Genomic DNA, 19,064 nt, shown 5'->3' with positions numbered 1-19,064 from the left:
ATGAGAAGCAGGTATTATTTACCCTACTAGCAGAAGCCCCTCGCATACGCGCGGGTAATAATAGTAGTGTTTGTATTGTAACCATTTTGCTTAAAATATTTAAATAATTCTGTGATGGACTTTTGTTATTTTTTATAATTATTTATTTGTTTATCTCTATAATTATCTATGTAAGATATTTTGCAAAAAGTATTAATACTTAAAAAGTTATATAAATTATTGAAGTACCTCGTTAAATTTGGGAAGAAGTTAATAGCTTATTGATAAAGTTTGTATTTTTATTAAACCAAGTGAAATGTATATTGATGAGTTGTCAATTTTAGTTATAAATAGGATAAACTACATTATACTCTTAAATTGATTAATGTGGTATAATTTATAATTGATTAGTATGGTATCATTTAAGGCACATCGATTTAATATACCACCTGATTAGAATTGATTATTTATGTATTTAATGCGAGAACTTTTACAGTTTAAATATTTAGAATTTCATTTTAGTACACTAACTATTATTTATATATATTTGATATTCATTGTTATGATTTATTGGTCTATAAATATGAAAAAAAAATATTGTAGTTAATTCATCAAGATTAATTAATATTTTTTTAAATATTAAACATTCGATTTTGTATAAAGATGTAATGTTATACTTTTGCATTTGAAATTGAATATGCAGTAAGACAATTATTTTCACTTAGAGATGAAAATAAATAGCATATTTCACATAGATATTAAAAAATTACATTAATTTCTACTTATATATATATATATATATATATTACATGCACCTGACATTATAAGAACTCTGATAAAATTTATATGGAAGAACAAATTATTTTAGGCATCGAATAAAATTGAAAGCTTTAATAAAATTCAAGATAACATAGACCAATATCAAAGTGAATTTCTGTACCTTAAAAATAAAAGCAACAGTTGAGATGTATAATTACTTAATACAGTAACTAATACAACATAATCAACTAACTGATACAACATAATCAACATTTGTTCTACTTAAGCATATATAATTGCCTAATCTATTAAAGCAACACAAATCAACATTCAAGCAAATGCTAACATCCTTACACACACACAAAAGAAAACAAAAAAAGAATAAAGTGTAGTGCCTTAAAGCATAAATCATATAAATCATTGACTACTTCAGTTGTCAATGCCTCATATCTAGTGAAACAAATATTTTCTTTTAGTTTTTTGAATCAATAATTGTGCTACTTTTTTCTTCTGTAGCTTTTATAAACTGGTAGCATCTTTAGAATCTTCAAAAAAAATTCTCTCATCCTCTCTGCTAGTCCATCAAAATGTTCTTGATGGGAAACATTATAGGAAGACTATTTGTTCCATCACATGAGCAACACAAGTTAAAAACAATGATTTTTCCTAACTCCTTGATAATAGTAATTGAATATGAGCTTGTTTGATCCCTACTGCTTCTCAACTTTTGAGCTATGATACTTTTTAGTAATACCTACAAACATTAAGAAATAATCGCATGTTAAAAAAAAGGGGTGCACCAAAAGCAAAAAAAAAATTATTGATGAGATTTTTATACTACTAACCCAACAAATCAAACTTGTGTGCCATAATTTTACAGCCAAAGCCTAACAAAAAAATGTATATAAGAAATTAAGATAGCTTTTTAACAAAAGAAAAAACAGTGTGGTGAGGGTACTGATGAGCGAATAATTTATACGCTTTTTGGCATTATTTTTACATAGTTTTTAGTATGATTTAGTTAGTTTTTAGTATATTTTTTTAGTTTTTAATAAAAAATCACATTTCTGGACTTTACTATGAGTTTGTGTGCTTTTCTATGATTTCAGGTATTTTCTGGCTGAAATTGAGGGACTTGAGCAAAAATTAGATTCAGAGGTTGAAGAAGAACTGCAGATGCTACTGGATTCTGACCTCCCTACACTCAAAGTGGATTTTCTGGAGCTACAGAACTCCAAATGGCGCGCTTTTAATTGCGTTGGAAAGTAGACATCCAGAGATTTCCAGCAATATATAATAGTCCATACTTTGTCCGAGTTTAGATGACGCAAACTGGAGTTCAACGCCAGTTCCATGTTGCATTCTGGAGTTAAACGCCAGAAATAGGTTGCAAAGTGGAGTTAAACGCCAGAAACAGGTTATAAACTGGTGTTCAACTCCAAGAGAAGCCTCTACACGTGTAAAGCTCAATGCTCAGCCCAAGCACACACCAAGTGGGCCCCGGAAGTGGATTTTTACATCACTTACTCATTTCTGTAAACCCTAGTAACTAGTTTAGTATAAGTAGGACTTTTTACTATTGTATTTACATCTTCGGATCATTTTAGTCTTGGTTACTCTGGTTCCCCTCTGGGGCCGAGACCAATGAACTCCATTATCACTTATATATTTTCAACGGTAGAGTTTCTACACACCATAGATTAAGGTGTGAAGCTCTGCTGTTCCTCATGAATTAATACAAAGTACTATCGTTTTTCTATTCAATTCAAGCTTATTCTGATTCTAAGATATTCATTCGCACTTCAATATGAATGTGATGATAATGACAGCCATCATCATTCCCAACCTATGAACGCGTGCCTGACAACCACTTCCGTTCTACCTTAGATTGAATGAATATCTCTGGGATTCCTTAATCAGAGTCTTCGTGGTATAAGTTAGAATCCATGGACGGCCATTCTTGAGATCCAAAAAGTCTAAACCTTTTCTTTGGTATTCCAAGTAGGATCTGGGAAGGGATGGCTGTGACGAGCTTCAAACTCACGAGTGCTGGGCGTAGTGACAGACGCAAAAGGATCAATGGATCCTATTCGAGTATGATCGAGAACCGACAGATGATTAGCCATGCAGTAACAGCGCATTGGACCATTTTCACTAAGAGGACAGGATGTAGCCATTGAAAACGGTGACGCCTAACATATAGCTTGCCATAGAAAGGAGTATGAATGATTGGATGAAGACAATAGGAAAGCAGAGGTTCAGGAGGAACAAGCATCTTCATACGCTTATCTGAAACTCTCACCAATGAATTACATAAGTATCTCTATCTTTAATTTACGTTTTATTTATATTTTAATTATATTTTAATTATCAAATATCCATAACCATATGAATCTGCCTGACTGAGATTTGCAAGATGACCATAGCTTGCTTCAAGCCGACAATCTCCGTGAGATCGACCCTTACTCACGTAAGGTTTATTACTTGGACGACCCAGTGCACTTGCTGGTTAGTTGTGCGAAGTTGTGACAAAGAACTAAGATTATGAACGTGCGTATTAAGTTTTTAGCGCCGTTACCAAGGAATGAACCATCACGATTTCTGCGCACCAAGTTTTTGGCGCCGTTGCCGGGGATGGAACGAACAACAATTTCGCATCTGTTTCCGGTAACATTAGCGCCAAGTTTTTGGTCCGGCAACAACACCAAGTTTTTGGCGCCGTTGCCAGGGATTGTTCGAGTTTGGACAACTGACGGTTCATCTTGTTGTTCAGATTAGGTAATTTTATTCTATTTTTAAGCTTTTTTATTTTTTATTTTTTATTTTCAAAAATAATATATAAAAAATTTCTTCTTTTTCGTTTTTCCCAAAATAATTTTCGAAAAAAACCAAAAAAATTCTTATAAAATCATAAAAACCAAAAATTTTATGTTTCTTGTTTGAGTCTAGTGTCAAATTTTAAGTTTGGTGTCAATTGCATGTTGTTATTTTTCTTGCATTTTCGAAAATTCATGCAATGCATTCTTCATGATCTTCAAGTTGTTCTTGATGAATTTCCATGTTTGATCTTTGCATTTTCATGTTTTGCATCTTTTCTTGTTTTTCATGTGCATTTTCAATTTGTTAGTGTCTAAAGTTTGAAAATTTCTAAGTTTGGTGTCTTGCATATTTTTCTTTTCTTCAAAATTTTCAAAAATAAGTTCTTGGTGTTCATCTTGACATTCAAAGTGTTCTTGGTGTTCATCTTGACATTCATAGTGTTCTTGCATGCATCATGTGTTTTGATCCAAAATTTTCATGCATTGAGCCTTTTTGATGTTTTTCTCTTTCATCATTAAAAATTCAAAAATAAAAAAATATATTTCCCTTTTTCACTCATAAATTTTCGAAAATTTGAGTTGACTTTTTCAAAACTTTTTAAAATTTAGTTGTTTCTTATGAGTCAAATCAAATTTTCAATTTAAAATTCTATCTTTTTCAAATCTTTTTCAAAAGTCAAATCTTTTTTTCATTTTTCTTTTATATTTTCGAAAACTTTATGATTGATTTTCAAAATCTTTTTCTTATTTCTAATTCATATTTTCAAAATTAATGCTAACAATTAATGTGATTGATTCAAAATTTTTAAGTTTGTTACTTGCCTATCAAGAAAGGTTCAATCTTTAAATTTTAAAATCATATCTTTTTGTTTCTTGTTAGTCAAGTAATCAACTTTAGTTTTCAAAATCAAATCTTTTTAAATTTCTTTTTCAAATCTTTTTCAAAATAAATTTCAATCACATCTTTTTCAAAATTTATTTCAAAATCTTTTCTAACTTCTTTTCTAACTTCTTATCTTTTCAAAAATTGATTTTCAATTCTTTTTCAATTAACTACTTGACTTTTTGTTTGATTTTAAAAGTTTACTATTTCAATCATATCTTTTTCAAAACTATCTAACTAATTATCTCTTTAATTTTCGAAAATTACCTTCCTCTTTTTCAAAATTCCTTTTTAATTAACTAATTGTTTTAAATCTCAATTTAAATTAGTTTCATTTTTCCTTCTTATTTTTGAATTCTAACTTTGATTTTAAATTAAAAACAAAAATATTTTTATTTTAATTTATCTAATTTTTGAAAATTCTTCTCCCTCATCTCCTTCTAATTATTTATTTATTTACTAACACTCCTCTTCATCTAAGAATTCGAACCCACTCCTCACCCTTGTGTTTGGATTCTCATCTTTTCCTTCTTCTATTCTTATCTTCTTCTACTCACGTAAAGGAATCTCTATACTGTGACATAGAAGATTCCATATTTTCTTTTCTGTTTTCTTCTTTTTCATATGAGCAGGAACAAGGATAAGAACATTCTTGTTGAAGCTGATCCTGAACCTGAAAGGACTCTGAAGAGGAAGCTAAGGGAAGCTAAAGCACAACTCTCTGGAGAAAATTTGACAGAAATTTTTAAAAAAGAAGGAGACATGGCCAAAAATAATAACAATGCAAGGAAGATGCTTGGTGACTTTACTGCACCAAATTCCAATTTACATGGAAGAAGCATCTCAATCCCTGCCATTGGAGCAAACAATTTTGAGCTTAAACCTCAACTAGTTTCTGTGATGCAACAGAACTGCAAGTTTCATGGACTTTCATCTGAAGATCCTTTTCAGTTCTTAACTGAATTCTTACAGATCTGTGATACTGTTAAGACCAATGGGGTTGATCCCGAGGTCTACAGGCTTATGCTTTTCCCGTTTGATGTAAGAGACAGAGCTAGAGTATGGTTGGACTCTCAACCTAAAGATAGCTTGAACTCTTGGGATAAGCTTGTCACGGCTTTCTTAGCCAAGTTCTTCCTTCCTCAAAAGCTTAGTAAGCTTAGAGTGGATGTTCAAACCTTCAAATAGAAGGAAGGTGAATCCCTCTATGAAGCTTGGGAGAGATACAAGGAACTGACCAAAAAGTGTCATTCTGACATGCTTTCAGAATGGACCATCCTAGATATATTCTATGATGATCCGTCTGAATTATCAAAGATGTCATTAGACCATTCTGCAGGTGGATCCATTCACCTAAAGAAAACGCCTGCAGAAGCTCAAGAACTCATTGACATGGTTGCAAATAACCAGTTCATGTACACTTTTGAAAGGAATCCTATGAGTAATGAGATGCCTCAGAGGAAGGGAGTTCTTGAAATTGATACTCTGAATGCCATATTGGCTCAGAATAAAATATTGACTCAGCAAGTCAATATGATCTCTCAGAGTCTGAATGGATTGAAGGAATCATCCAACAGTACTAAAGAGGCATCTTCTGAAGAAGAAGCTTATGATCCCGAGAACCCTGCAATAGCAGAGGTGAATTACATGGGTGAACCCTATGGAAACACCTATAATCCCTCATGGAGAAATCATCCAAATTTCTCATGGAAGGATCAACAAAAGCCTCAACAAGGCTTTAATAATGGTGGAAGAAACAGGTTTAGCAATAGCAAGCCTTTTCCATCATCCACTCAACAACAAACAGAGAATTCTGAGTAGAATCCATCTAGCTTAGCAAATATAGTCTCTGATCTATCTAAGGCCATGAATAATTTGTACGCTTTTTGGCATTGTTTTTAGTATGTTTTTAGTAGGATCTAGTTACTTTTAGGGATGTTTTCATTAGTTTTTATGTTAAATTCACATTTCTGGACTTTACTATGAGTTTGTGTATTTTTCTGTGATTTCAGGTATTTTCTGGCTGAAATTGAGGGACTTGAGCAAAAATCAGATTCAGAGGTTGAAGAAGGACTGCTGATGCTGTTGGATTCTGACCTCCCTACACTCAAAGTGGATTTTATGGAGCTACAGAACTCAAAATGGCGGGCTTTTAATTGCGTTGGAAAGTAGACATCCAAGGCTTTCCAGCAATGTATAATAGTCCATACTTTGGCCGAGTTTAGATGACGTAAAAGGGCGTTGAACACCAGTTCTACGCTGCTACCTGGAGTTAAACGCCAGAAACAAGTCACAAACCAGAGTTGAACGCCAGAAATACGTTACAAGCTGGCGTTCAACTCCAGAAAGAGCCTCTGCACGTGTAACATTCAAGCTCAGCCCAAGCACACACCAAGTGGGCCCCGGAAGTGGATTTATGCATCAATTACTTACTTCTGTAAACCCTAGTAGCTAGTTTATTATAAATAGGACTTTTTACTATTGTATTAGATATCTTTGATCAGTTGTATGCGATCTTAGATCACGTTTTGGGGGCTGGCCATCTCGGCCATGCCTAGACCTTTCACTTATATATTTTTAACGGTAGAGTTTCTACACTCCATAGATTAAGGTGTGGAGCTCTGCTGTTCCTCAAAGATTAATGCAAAGTACTACTGTCTTTCTATTCAATTCATGTTATTTCGCTTCTAAGATATTCATTCGCACTCCAACCTGAATGTGATGAACGTGACAATCATCATCATTCCTTATGAACGCGTGCCTGACAACCACTTCCGTTCTACATTAGATTGAATGAGTATCTCTTAGATCTCTTAATCAGAATCTTTGTGGTGTAAGCTAGAATGATGGCGGCATTCAAGAGAATCCGGAAAGTCTAAACCTTGTCTGTGGTATTCCGAGTAGGATTCAATGATTGAATGACTGTGACGTACTTCAAACTCGCGAGTGCTGGGCATAGTGACAGACGCAAAAGGATAGTAAATCCTATTCCAGTATGATCGGGAACCTCAGATGATTAGCCGTGCCGTGACAGAGCATTTGGACCATTTTCACAAGAGGAGGGGATTGTAGCCACTGACAACGGTGATGCCCTTGCATAAAGCTTGCCATGGAAAGGAGTAAGACTGATTGGATGAAGACAGCGGGAAAGCAGAGGTTCAGAGGGACGAAAGCATCTCCATATGCTTATTTGAAATTCTCACCAATGATTTACATAAGTATTTCTATCCTTAGTTTCTTTTTAATTAGTATTATTTTCGAAAACTCCATAATCAATTATTATCCGCCTGACTGAGATTTACAAGGTGACCATAGCTTGCTTCATACCAACAATCTCCGTGGGATTGACCCTTACTCACGTAAGGTTTATTACTTGGACGACCCAGTGCACTTGCTGGTTAGTTGTATCGAAGTTGTGACAAATTATGAATTAAGATTAGAGCACCAAGTTTTTGGAGCCATTACCAGAGGTCACAATTTCGTGCACCAAGTTTTTGGCGCCGTTGCCGGGGATTGTTTGAGTTTGGATAACTGACGGTTCATCTTGTTGCTCAGATTAGGTAATTTTCTTTTTGTTTTATTTTTCAAAAATTTTTCAAAAATATTTCAAAAATTTCTCATCTGTTTTTGGAAAAAAATATTTTAAAAAAAATAAAAATAAAAATGTTTTCAAAAAAATATAGATTTTTAAGAATGAATTCTAGTGTTTTATAAAGCATGTTGAAGCCTGGCTGGCTGTAAAGCTACGACTGTAGGGCATGTTAGACGTGTCATGTCTGAGTTACATACTAAAGCTTGGCTGGCTATTAAGCCATGCCTGACCCTTTGATTGGAGCTTTAGAGTATAAGATTCCTGGAATTCATATTAAAAATTTTGAATCCTTATTTTCCTTTTTTTAAATGATTTTCGAAAAAAAATTAAAAGAAAATACAAAAAAAAAAAAATCATAAAATCATAAAAATCAAAAATATTTTTTGTGTTTCTTGTTTGAGTCTTGTGTTATGTTATAAGTTTGGTGTCAATTGCATGTTCATCTTGCATTTTTTTTTCGAAAAAATTTCATGCATTCATAGTGTTCTTCATGATCTTCAAGTTGTTCTTGGTAAGTCTTCTTGTTTGATCTTTGCATTTGCATGTTTTGTGTCTTTTCTTATTTTTCATATGCATTCTTGCATTCATAGAGTCTAAACATGAAAGATTTCTAAGTTTGGTGTCTTGCATGTTTTCTTTGCATGAAATTTTTTTCAAAAATGTGTTCTTGATGTTCATCATGATCTTCATAGTGTTCTTGGTGTTCATCTTGACATTCATAGCATTCTTGCATACATTCATTATTTTGATCCATAACTTTCATGCATTGCATCATTTTTCTTGTTTTTCTCTCTCATCATAAAAATTCAAAATTCAAAAAAATATCTTTTCCTTTTTCTCTCTTAAAATTTCGAAAATTAGATTTGACTTTTTCAAAAATTTTCAAAATCTAGTTGTTTTTATGAGTCAAATCAAATTTTCAATTTAAAAATCTCATCTTTTTCAAAATCTTTTTCAAAAATCAAATCTTTTTCAATTTTTTTAGTTATTTTCAAAAATTTCAAAAATATTTTTCAAAAATCTTTTTCTTATTTTTATATCAAATTTTCAAAAATAACATCATCAATTAATGTTTTGATTCAAAAATTTTAAGTTTGTTACTTGCTTATTAAGAAAGATTCAAACTTTAAGTTCTAGAATCATATCTTGTGATTTATTGTGAATCAAGTCATTAATTGTAATTTTAAAAAAAAATCAAATCTTTTTAAAACTAATTTCAATCATATCTTTTCAAAAATATCTTCTTATCTTATCTTTTTCAAAAAAATTTTGATTTCAAAATATCTTTTCTAACTTCCTAACTTCTTATCTTTTCAAAATTTGTTTCAACTAACTAACTAACTTTTTGTTTGTTTCTTACCTTTTTCAAAACTACCTAACTAACTCTCTCTCTCTAATTTTCGAAAATATCTTCCCTCTTTTTCAAAATTTCTTTTTAATTAACCAACTATTTTAATTTTTGATTTTAATTTTCGAAAATCACTAACTCTTTTTCAAAAATTATTTTCGAAATTTTCCCTCTCTCTTATTCTATTTATTTATTCATCTACTAACATCTCCTCATCTCACATCTCTGCTCTCCTCACCCTTGTGTTTCTTTCTTTACATTACATTCTTTGTCCCCATCCCTTCTTCCACTTACATAAGGACCTCTATACTGTGGTATAAAGGATCCCTGTTATTATTATTATTATTTTTTCTGTGCCCTCTTCTTTGTCATATGAGCAGGAGCAAGGACAAGAATATTCTTGTTGAAGCAGATCCAGAACCTGAAAGGACTCTGAAGAGGAAACTAAGAGAAGCTAAATTACAACAATCCAGAGAGAACCTTTCAGAAATTTTCAAACAGGAAGAGGAGATGGCAGCTGAAAATAATAATAATGCAAGGAGGATGCTTGGTGACTTTACTGCACCTAATTCCAATTTACATGGAAGAAGCATCTCCATTCCTACCATTGGAGCAAACAATTTTGAGCTGAAACCTCAGCTAGTTTCTCTGATGCAGCAGAACTGCAAGTTTCATGGACTTTCATATGAAGATCCTTTTCAGTTCTTAACTGAATTCTTGCAGATCTGTGATACTGTTAAGACTAATGGAGTAGATCCTGAAGTCTACAGGCTCATGCTTTTCCCTTTTGCTGTAAGAGACAGAGCTAGAATATGGTTGGACTCTCAACCTAAAGACAGCCTGAACTCTTGGGATAAGCTGGTCACGGATTTCTTAGCCAAGTTCTTTCCTCCTCAAAAGCTGAGCAAGCTTAGAGCTGATGTTCAAACCTTCAGACAAAAAGAAGGTGAATCCCTCTATGAAGCTTGGGAAAGATACAAATAGCTGACCAAAAAGTGTTCTTCTGACATGCTTTCAGAATGGACCATCCTGGATATATTCTATGATAGTTTATCTGAGCTATCAAAGATGTCATTGGATACTTCTGCAGGTGGATCCATTCACCTAAAGAAAACGCCTGCAGAAGCTCAAGAACTCATTGACATGGTTGCTAATAACCAGTTTAAGTACACTTCTGAGAGGAATCCTGTGAGTAATGGGATGCCTATGAAGAAAGGAGTTCTTGAAATTGATACTCTGAATGCCATATTGGCTCAGAACAAAATATTGACTCAACAAGTCAATATGATTTCTCAGAGTCTGAATGGAATGCAAGCTGCATCCAACAGTACTCAAGAGGCTTCTTATGAAGAAGAAGCTTATGATCCTGAGAACCCTGCAATAGCAGAGGTAAATTACATGGGTGAACCATATGGAAACACCTATAATCCATCATGGAGAAATCATCTAAATCTCTCATGGAAGGATCAAAGGCCTCAACAAGGCTTTAATAATGGTGGAAGAAACAGGTTTAACAATAATAAACCTTTTCTATCATCCACTCAGCAACAGACAAAGAACTCTGAACAAAATATCTCTAATTTAGCAAACTTAGTCTCTGATCTATCCAAGGCCATTGTAAGTTTCATGAATGAAACAAGGTCTTCCATTAGAAATTTGGAAGCACAAGTGGGCCAGCTGAGTAAAAGGATCACTGAAATCCCTCCTAGTACTCTCCCAAGCAATACAGAAGAGAATCCAAAAGGAGAGTGCAAGGCCATTGACATAAGCACCATGGCCGAACCTGTAAGGGAAGGAGAGGACGTGAATCCCAAGGAGGAAGACCTCCTGGGACGTCCAGTGATCAATAAGGAGCTTCCCTCTGAGGAACCAAAGGACTCTGAGGCTCATCTAGAGACCATAGAGATTCCATTAAACCTCCTCATGCCATTCATGAGCTCTGATGAGTATTCTTCTTCTGAAGAGAATGAGGATGTTACTGAAGAGCAAGCTGCCAAGTTCCTTGGTGCAATCATGAAGCTAAATGCCAAATTATTTGGCATTGATACTTGGGAAGATGAACCTCCCTTGTTCACCAATGAACTAAGTGATCTGGATCAGCTGACATTGCCTCAGAAGAGACAGGATCCTAGAAAGTTCATAATACCTTGTACTATAGGCACCATGATCTTTAAGGCTCTGTGTGACCTTGGTTCAGGGATAAACCTCATGCCCCTCTCTGTAATAGAGAAACTGGGAATCTATGGGGTACAAGCTGCTAAAATCTCATTAGAGATGGCAGAAAATTCAAGAAAACAGGCTTATGGACAAGTAGAGGACGTGTTAGTAAAGGTTGAAGGCCTTTACATCCCTACTGATTTCATAGTCTTGGATACTGGAAAGGAAGAGGATGAATCCATCATCCTAGGAAGACCTTTCCTAGCCACAGTAAGAGCTGTGATTGATGTGAACAGAGGAGAATTGATCCTTCAATTGAATGAGGACAACCTTGTGTTTACAACTCAAGGATCTCTCTCTGCATCCATGGAGAGGAAGCAGAAAAAGTTTCTCTCAAAGCAGAGTCAAACAAAGCCCCCACAGTCAAACTCTAAGTTTGGTGTTGGGATGCCACAACAAAACTCTAAGTTTGGTGTCAAACCCCCATATCCAAACTCTAAGTTTGGTGTTGGGAGGTCTCAACAAAGCTCTGCACATCTGTGAGGCTCCATGAGAGCCCACTGTCAAGCTATTGACATTAAAGAAGCGCTTATTGGGAGGCAACCCAATTTTTATTTATCTAACTATATTTTTCATTATTTTTCATGTTTTATTAGGTTCATGATCATGTGGAGTCACAAAATAAATATAAAAATTGAAAACGGAATCAAAAACAGCAGAAGAAAAATCACACCCTGGAGGAAGACCTTACTGGCGTTTAAACGCCAGTAAGAAGCATGTTTTGGGCGTTCAACGCCAGAACAGAGCATGGTTTTGGCGTTGAACGCCAGAAATGCACCCTGGAGGAGAGTTGGCGCTGAATGCCCAGAACAAGCATGGTTCTGGCGTTCAACGCCAGAAATAGGCTACAAATGGGCGTTCAACGCCCAGAACAAGCACCAACCTGGCGCTGAACGCCCAGAGTTGTGTGCAAGGGCATTTTACATGCCTAATTTGGTGCAAGGTTATAAATCCTTAAGCACCTCAGGATCTGTGGACCCCACAGGATCACCTCAGGATCTGTGGACCCCACAGAATCCCCACCTACCTCCACTCACTTCTTCTCACCCATCTTTCACACAATCCCATAAACACTCTTCCCCAAAACCCTTCACCAATCACCTCAATCTCTCTTCCCCGTCACCTCTTCACCACTCACATCCATCCACTCTTCCCCATAAACCTACCTCATAAACTCCACCTACCTTCAAAATTCAAAATCAATTTCCCACCCAAACCCACCCTAAATGGCCGAACCTTCACCCCCTCCCATCCCTATATATAACCCTCCATTCTTCCTCATTTTCACACAACACAACCCTCTCTTCTCTTCTTGGCCGAAACACAACCCCTTCTCCCTCTCCTCCATTTCTTCTTCTTCTTCATCTATCCTTTCTTCTCTTGCTCGAGGGCGAGCAAAATTCTAAGTTTGGTGTGGTAAAAGCATAAGCTTTTTGTTTTTCCATTACCATTGATGGCACCTAAGACCAGAGAATCCTCTAGAAAAGGGAAAGGGAAGACAAAAGCTTCCACCTCTGAGTCATGGGAGATGGAAAGGTTCATCTCCAAAGCCCATCAAGACCACTTCTATGATGTTGTGGCCAAGAAGAAGGTGATCCCCGAGGTCCCTTTCAAACTCAAAAGAAATGAGTATCCGGAGATCCGACATGAAATTCAAAGAAGAGGTTGGGAAGTCCTAACAAACCCCATCCAACAAGTCGGCATCCTAATGGTTCAAGAGTTCTATGCTAATGTATGGATCACTAGGAACCATGATCAAAGTAAGAACCCGAACCCAAAGAATTATCTCACCATGGTTCGGGGGAAATACTTAGATTTTAGTCCGGAAAATGTGAGGTTGGCGTTCAACTTGCCAAACATGGAAGAGAACGCACGCCCCTACATAAGGAGAGTCAACTTTGATCAAAGGTTGGACCAAGTCCTCATGGACATATGTGTAGAAGGAGCTCAATGGAAGATTGACTCAAAAGGCAAACCGGTTCAACTAAGAAGACTGGACCTTAAGCCTGCAGCTAGAGGATGGTTGGAGTTCATTCAATGCTCAATCATTCCCACTAGCAACCGATCTGAAGTTACTATAGACCGGGCCATCATGATCCATAGCATCATGATTGGAGAAGAGGTGGAAGTTCATGAGATTATACCTCAAGAACTCTACAAGGTGGCTGACAAGTCCTCCACTATGGCAAGGTTAGCCTTTCCTCACCTCATTTGCCACCTATGCAATTCGGCTGGGATTGACATAGAAGGAGATATCCTCATTAAAGAGGACAAGCCCATCACTAAGAAAAAGATGGAGCAAGCAAGAGAGCCCATTCATGGAGCTCAAGAGGCGCATGAATCTCATCACCATGAGATCCCGGAGATGCCTCAAATGAATTTTCCTCCACAAAACTATTGGGAGCAAATCAATACCTCCCTAGGAGAATTAAGTTCCAACATGGGACAATTAAGGGTGGAACATCAAAAGCACTCTATCATCCTTCATGAAATAAGAGAAGATCAAAAAGCAATGAGGGAGGAGCAACAAAGACAAGGAAGAGACATAGAAGAGCTCAAGGACATCATTGGTTCCTCAAGAAGGAAACGCCACCATCACTAAGGTGGACTCATTCCTTGTTCTTACATTCTCTGTTTTTCGTTTTCTATGTTAAGTGCTTATCTATGTTTGTGTCTTCATTACATGATCATTAGTAGTTAGTAACTTTGTCTTAAAGTTATGAATGTCCTATGAATCCATCACCTCTCTTAAATGAAAAATGTTTTAATTCAAAAGAACAAGAAGTACATGAGTTTTGAATTTATCCTTGAACTTAGTTTAATTATATTGATGTGGTGACAATGCTTCTTGTTTTCTGAATGTATGTTTGAATAGTGCATATGTATTTTGAAGTTGTTGTTTAAGAATGTTAAATATGTTGGCTCTTGAAAGAATGATGACTAGGAGACATGTTATTTGATAATCTGAAAAATCATAAAAATAATTCTTGAAGCAAGAAAAATCAGCAAAGAGCAAAGCTTGCAGAAAAAAAAAGTAGGCGAAAAAAAAAGAAAAAAAAAAGAAAAAAATAGGCGAAAAAAAAAAGAAATAAAAAGCAAGCAGAAAAAGCCAAAAGCTCTTAAAACCAAGAGGCAAGAGCAAAAAGCCAATAACCCTTAAAACCAAAAGGCAAGGGTAAATAAAAAGGATCCCAAGGCTTTGAGCATCAGTGGATAGGAGGGCCTAAAGGAATAAAATCCTGGTCTAAGCGGCTAAACCAAGCTGTCCCTAACCATGTGCTTGTGGCGTGAAGGTGTCAAGTGAAAACTTGAGACTGAGCGGTTAAAGTCAAGGTCCAAAGTAAAAAAAGAGTGTGCTTAAGAACCCTGGACACCTCTAATTGGGGACTTTAGCAAAGCTGAGTCACAATCTGAAAAGGTTCACCCAATTATGTGTCTGTGGCATTTATGTATCCGGTGGTAATACTGGAAAACAAAGTGCTTAGGGCCACGGCCAAGACTCATAAAATAGCTGTGTTCAAGAATCATCATACTGAACTAGGAGAATCAATAATACTATCTGAACTCTGAGCTCCTAAAGAAGCCAATCATTCTGAACTTCAATGGATAGAGTGAGATGCCAAAACTATTCAAGAGGCAAAAAGCTATAAGTCCCGCTCATATGATTGAAGCTATGTTTCATTGATAGTTTGGAATTTATAGTATATTCTCTTCTTTTTATCCTATTTGATTTTCAGTTGCTTGGGGACAAGCAACAATTTAAGTTTGGTGTTGTGATGAGCGGATAATTTGTATGCTTTTTGGCATTGTTTTTAGTATATTTTTAGTAAGATCTAGTTACTTTTAGGGATGTTTTCATTAGTTTTTATGTTAAATTCACATTTCTGGACTTTACTATGAGTTTGTGTGTTTTTCTATGATTTCAGGTATTTTCTGGCTGAAATTGAGGGACTTGAGAAAAAATCAGATTCAGAGGTTGAAGAAGGACTGCTGATGCTGTTGGATTCTGACCTCCCTGCACTCAAAGTGGATTTTCTGGAGCTACAGAACTCAAAATGGCGGGCTTCCAATTGCGTTGGAAAGTAGACATCCAGAGCTTTTCAGCATTGTATAATAGTCCATACTTTGGCCGATTTTAGATGATGTAAAAGGGCGTTGAACGCCAGTTCTATGCTGCTGTCTAGAGTTAAACGCCAGAAACAAGTCACAAACCAGAGTTGAACGCCAGAAATACGTTACAACCTGGCGTTCAACTCCAGAAAGAGCCTCTGCACGTGTAACATTCAAGCTCAGCCCAAGCACACACCAAGTGGGCCCCAGAAGTGGATTTATGCATCAATTACTTACTTCTGTAAACCCTAGTAGTAGTTTATTATAAATAGGACTTTTTACTATTGTATTAGATATCTTTGATCAGTTGTATGCGATCTTAGATCACGTTTTGGAGGCTGGCCATCTCGGCCATGCCTGGACCTTTCACTTATGTATTTTTAACGGTAGAGTTTCTACACTCCATAGATTAAGGTGTGGAGCTCTGCTGTTCCTCAAAGATTAATGCAAAGTACTACTGTCTTTCTATTCAATTCATCTTATTTCACTTCTAAGATATTCATTCGCACTCCAACCTGAATGTGATGAACGTGACAATCATCATCATTCCTTATGAACGCGTGCCTGACAACCACTTCTGTTCTACATTAGATTGAATGAGTATCTCTTAGATCTCTTAATCAGAATCTTCGTGGTGTAAGCTAGAATGATGGCGGCATTCAAGAGAATCCGAAAAGTCTAAACCTTGTCTGTGGTATTCCGAGTAGGATTCAATGATTGAATGATTGTGACGTACTTCAAACTCGCGAGTGCTGGGCGTAGTGACAGACGCAAAAGGATAGTAAATCCTATTCCAGTATGATCGGGAACCTCAGATGATTAGCCGTGCCGTGACAGAGCATTTGAACTATTTTCACAAGAGGAGGGGATTGTAGCCACTGACAACGGTGATGCCCTTGCATAAAGCTTGCCATGGAAAGGAGTAAGACTGATTGGATGAAGATAGCGGGAAAACAGAGGTTCAGAGGGACGAAAGCATCTCCATACGCTTATCTGAAATTCTCACCAATGATTTACATAAGTATTTCTATCCTTAGTTTCTATTTAATTAGTATTATTTTCGAAAATTCCATAATCAATTATTATCCGTCTGACTGAGATTTACAAGGTGACCATAGCTTGCTTCATACCAACAATCTCCGTGGGATCGACCCTTACTCACGTAAGGTTTATTACTTGGACGACCCAGTGCACTTGCTGGTTAGTTGTATCGAAGTTGTGACAAATTATGAATTAAGATTAGAGCACCAAGTTTTTGGAGCCATTACCAGAGGTCACAATTTCGTGCACCAGGCCACTGTAAGTTTCATGAATGAAACAAGGTCCTCCATTAGAAATTTGGAGGCACAAGTGGGCCAGCTGAGTAAAAGAGTCACTGAAACTCCTCCTAGTACTCTCCCAAGCAATACAGAAGAAAATCCAAAGAGAGAGTGCAAGGCCATTGATTTAACCATCATGGCCGAACCTACAAGGGAGGAGAAGGACGTGAATCCTAGTGAGGAAGACCTCCTGGGACGTCCAGTGACCAATAAGGAGTTTCCCTTCGAGGAATCTGAGACTCAATTAGAGATCATAGAGATTCCATTGAACCTCTTTCTGCCCTTCATGAGCTCTGATGAGTATTCGCCCTCTGAAGAGGATGAAAAAATTACTGAAGAGCAAGTTGCTAAGTACCTTGGTGCAATTATGAAGCTGAATGCCAAATTATTTAGTAATGAGACTTGGGAAGATGAACCTCCCTTGCTCACCAATGAACTGAATGCATTGGATAGGCAGAAATTACCTCAAAAGAAACAGGATCCTGGCAAATTCTTAATACCTTGTACCATAGGCACCATGACCTTTGAGAAGGCTCTGTGTGACCTGGGGTCAGGAATAAACTTAATGCCATTCTCTGTAATGGAGAAACTTGGAATCTTTGAGGTGCAAGCTGCCAGAATCTCATTAGAGGTGGCAGACAACTCAAGAAAACAGGCTTATGGACAAGTAGAGGACGTGTTAGTAAAGGTTGAAGGCCTTTACATCCCTGCTGATTTCATAATCCTAGACACTGGAAAGGAAGAGGATGAATCCATCATCCTTGGAAGACCCTTCCTAACCACAGCAAGAGCTGTGATTGATGTGGACAGAGGAGAGTTAGTCCTTCAACTGAATAAGGACAACCTTGTGTTTAAGACTCAAGGATCTCCTTCTGTAACCATGGAGAGGAAGCATGAAAAGCTTCTCTCACTGAAGAGTCAACCAAAGCCCCCACAGTCAAACTTTAAGTTTGGTGTTGGGAGGCCACAACCAAACTCTAAGTTTGGTGTTTGGAGGTTCCAACAATGCTCTGAACATCTGTGAGGCTCCAGGAGAGCTCACTGTCAAGCTATTGACATTAAAGAAGTGCTTATTGGGAGGCAACCCAATGTTATTTAATTATATCTATTTTATTTTCCTTTTATTATTTTGTGTTTTAGTAGGTTGATGATCATGTGGAGTCACAAAAACTACTGAAAAATCAAAAACAGAATGAAAAATAGCATTGAAAATAGCACACCCTGGAGGAGAGCAGTCTGGCGTTTAAACGCCAGAAACAAGCATCTATCTGGCGTTTAACGCCAGAAACAAGCACCAAGCTGGCGTTTAACGCCAGAAACAGGCTACATTTGGGCGTTTAATGCCAAAAACAAGCAGCAGTCTGGCGTTAAATGCCAGGATTGCACAGCAAGGGCGTTTTACACGTCTAATTGGAGCAGGGATGTTAAGTCCTTGGCCCCACTGGATCTGTGGACCCCACAGGATCCCTACCACTTCTTCTCTCATCTTCACACCTTTTCATAACATTCTTCCTCAATTAACCTCCACCAATCACCTCCATTACTCCTCCAAAACCATCATACAACCCACCTACACCCACCCACTTAAATTCAAACCATCACTCCTTCCTTTTCACACATCATAACCACCTAAAACCCCCTTGACCGAACCATTCACACACCTCCATCTCCTCCATTTTTTTCTTCTTCTACTCACTTCTTTCTTCTTTTGCTCGAGGACGAGCAAACCTTCTAAGTTTGGTGTGGTAAAAGCATTGCTTTTTGTTTTTCCATAACCATCTATGGCACCTAAGGCCAGAGACATCCTCATTGAAGAGGACAAGCCCATCACTAAGAAAAAGATGGAGCAAAAAAGAGATCATGGACCTCAACAAGAGCATGAGGAAATTTCTCATCATGAAATCCCTGAGATGCCTCAGGGGATGCACCTTCCACCACAAAACTATTGGGAGCAAATCAACACCTCCCTAGGAGAATTAAGTTCCAACATGGGACAACTAAGGGTGGAGCATCAAGAGCACTCCATCATCCTTCATGA

The 19,064-nt window shown here is 36.7% G+C and overlaps 1 non-coding gene across 1 annotated transcript; it reads right to left on the bottom strand.

Annotated features, from left to right (window-relative positions):
* Positions 1 to 5,595: 5,595 nt before the first annotated feature.
* Positions 5,596 to 5,699, bottom strand: LOC112745109 (small nucleolar RNA R71). Its single transcript, XR_003173053.1, has one exon. It is a non-coding gene; the product is annotated as a small nucleolar RNA R71 (small nucleolar RNA).
* Positions 5,700 to 19,064: the final 13,365 nt, after the last annotated feature.

The sequence above is a fragment of the Arachis hypogaea genome, chromosome 14, assembly GCF_003086295.3.
Source record: "Arachis hypogaea cultivar Tifrunner chromosome 14, arahy.Tifrunner.gnm2.J5K5, whole genome shotgun sequence".
NCBI classification, from domain to species: Eukaryota; Viridiplantae; Streptophyta; class Magnoliopsida; order Fabales; family Fabaceae; genus Arachis; species Arachis hypogaea.
The sequence above is the reverse complement of the archived record's forward strand: the minus strand, read 5'-3'. Positions and strand labels throughout refer to the sequence as shown.